The sequence below is a fragment of the Dama dama genome, chromosome 9 (assembly GCF_033118175.1).
Source record: "Dama dama isolate Ldn47 chromosome 9, ASM3311817v1, whole genome shotgun sequence".
NCBI lineage: Eukaryota > Metazoa > Chordata > Mammalia > Artiodactyla > Cervidae > Dama > Dama dama.
Window position 1 is genome coordinate 21,405,723 of NC_083689.1, and position 3,017 is coordinate 21,408,739.

Genomic DNA, 3,017 nt, shown 5'->3' on the forward strand with positions numbered 1-3,017 from the left:
TTCCTCTTATTTGGACCCTGTCTCTTTAATCTCTTTCAAAGGTTTCTCCAAGAACGGATTCGGGCCATCTCTCGAGATCAGGTCAAGACCATTCTTCTTCTCGAGAGCCTCACCTCAAGCTCAGAAAAAGGAGACTGTGGGCCCTAGGACGATCCTCCATTCCAGACCCAAAACCGTCGCCCCCATCCAGCAGGAAGTAGCCAGAGAGATACGGCGCCCTTTTCCCCTTTTTCTTATGATTTCAGGGTCTGGAATGAAGGAGTCTTTGGGGCCTAGAAAAGAGAACAACAGTCTCAAAGGCCCCTTGCTGAATCATCTAACTTCGGAGAAAACAAAGCATAACTTTAGTTCCATCCTGATGCTCCAGGCCAGCTGCATCTATCTGGAACTTATCACCCCCTGTCCAAAAACCTACCGCCCCCTACACCCGCCCAAAAGACTTATCACCCCCTGCCCAACTACAAGTGTCATCTCAACAAAAGAATACTCAAAATATCCTGCCTGATTGACGTTTCCCTTATCGCTTCCACAAACCTCCCTATAAGTATGAAGCCTCCCTGATCCCTTTTGGCGCTCAGCCTGGTCATTAGGCCGACTGTCGCCCCTCCTTGCCTGAATAAAGGTAACCTACTTCTGTTGAGGCCGTCTTTCCTTTTCTGCCTCGCCGGAACTATGCCTTACACTGGGCTCTTGTCTAACACTCAGAAATGAATTGTCGGAGGAGACACATGTGCTGATAAAACAGGAGATTTTATTGGGAAAGGGCACCCGGGTGAAGAGCAGGAAGGTAAGGGAAACCAGGAGAACTGCTCTGCCGTGTGGCTCGAAGTCTTGGGTTTTATGGTGATGGGATTAGTTTCTGGATTGTCTTTGGCCAATCATTCTAATTTAGAATCTTTCCTGGTGGCGCACGCATCGCTCAGCCAAGATGGATGCTAGCGAGAGGGATTCTGGGAAGTGGACAGACACGCGGTGTCTCCTTTTGACCTTTCCCGAACTCTTCCAGTTGGTGGTGGCTTATTAGTTTCGTATTCTTTGTCAGGATCTCCTGTCATAAAACAACTCATGCAAATGGTTACTATGGTGCCTGGCCAGGGTGGGCGGTTTCAATCAGTGTGCTTCCCCTAACAAATTCACCTACAATGCAAGGGACACAGGTTGTATCCTTGGGTGGCAAAGATCCCCTGGAGAAGGAAATGGCAACCCACTCCAGTATTCTTGCTTGGGAAATCCCAAGAACAGAGGAGTCTGGTGGGCTACAGTCCATGGGGTTGCAAAGAGTTAGGCACAACTTAGGGACCAAATAACAAGAGCAGGCATATTAAAATGATTACACAATATGACCAAGAGAGATTCACTTTCAGAGTGGAAGAATGGTGTGGCCTATAAAAATCAATCAGTGCAATACGCCACATTTTTTTAAATGAAGGAAAAAGACACATTATTACCCCCATTGATACAGAAAAACTTTTGACAAAATCCAACACCCTTTCATGATAAAAACACTCAATAAACAGGGAATACAAGAGGACATCCTTAACATGATAAAGGCCACATATGGAAAACTCACAGCTAAAATCATACTTAATGATGAGTGACTGAAAGCTTTTCCTGTAAGATCAGGAATAAGACAGTTACAATTTACCAATTCTACTCAACATAGTACTGCAAGTTCTAGCCAGAACAGGCAGGTAAGAAAATGATATAAAAACCATCCAAATTGAAAAAGAAGTAAAATTATCTCCATTTACAAGTGACATAATTTTATATTTAGAAAAACCTTTAAAATCCACTTTAAAAAGTTAGAGGTAATAAAATGAATTCAGCAAAATTGAAGGATATAAGATCAACATGTACATTGGTTGTGTATTTCTACATAAATAGCAATTTACCATCCAAAAAGGAAATTTAAAAATCAATTCCACTTACAACAGTATCAAAAAGAATGAAATATTTAGGAATAAATCTAACCAAGGGGAAGAAAACTGGGAGCTAGAAAACACTGTTGAAGAAAATTAAAGAAGACCTAAACAAATGGAAATACATCCCATGTTCACGGATGGAAAATTTTAAATTGTTAAGGTGGCAATAGTATCCAAAATGATCTGTATATTCCATGCAATCCCTGTCAAAAATTTGTGCAGGCATAGAAAATGGGAATTCATATGGAATCTCAAGGAACTCCAAATCCCCAAAACTATCTTGAAAAAGAGCTGTAAGATTCACAAGTCCTGATTTTAAAATGTACCACAAAGCTACTGTAAGTAAAGCAGTGGGGGTACTGACATAAGAATAGACATAGAGATCAAAGAAATAGAGAGTGGAAAACTAGAAATAAACTCTCACATATACGGTCAACCGATTTTAGATAAGGGTGCCAAGGCCATTGAATGGGGAAAGGACAGTCTTTTCAACAAATGGCACTGGGAAAACTGAATATCCACATGCAAAAGAGTTAAGTTGGACTGTTAACTTATAGCATATCCAAAAATTAATTCAAAATGGATCAAATACCTAAACTTAATCAAAACTATAAAAATCTTAGAAGGAAGCAAAGGGGAAAATATTTGTGGCATTAGATTTGGCCATGATTTCTTCTTTCCTTTTTTTTTTTTTTTTTTTCTCTGTGTCCCGGCACTTGAGGAGAGAACCGGCGGACTGCTGGTCGCCGGTACCGAACACATGACATTGAGGGTTCTTTTCCTTTTTAATGACTTTTGGGCACTTTTAATGACTAATGGGCTCTTCCTTATGTTAAGGCCCTGGTTTGAGAAGCAGCCAATGACTGGTCACATTCAAAAATTCTTTATTAAATTCACTATTCAGGGGGTGGAGGTCACGCATCTCTAGTCAGGCTTTGGTAGTTTGGTTATTCTTTGTGTGGTTTACACAAAATCTGGAAGGAAACTGAAGCTCTGAGAAGATGGAAAGAAGCTACATCTACATAGCATGCAAATGAAGCAATCCTAGCTACCCACTCCAGAGTGGACAGATGTCAAATAAAACAAGGTTGAGCA

General features: G+C 41.0%; 1 non-coding gene across 1 annotated transcript; it reads right to left on the minus strand.

Annotated features, from left to right (window-relative positions):
• Window positions 1–2,624: 2,624 nt before the first annotated feature.
• Window positions 2,625–2,711, minus strand: LOC133063015 (small nucleolar RNA SNORA57). The gene has a single exon (XR_009694326.1). It is a non-coding gene; the product is annotated as a small nucleolar RNA SNORA57 (small nucleolar RNA).
• Window positions 2,712–3,017: the final 306 nt, after the last annotated feature.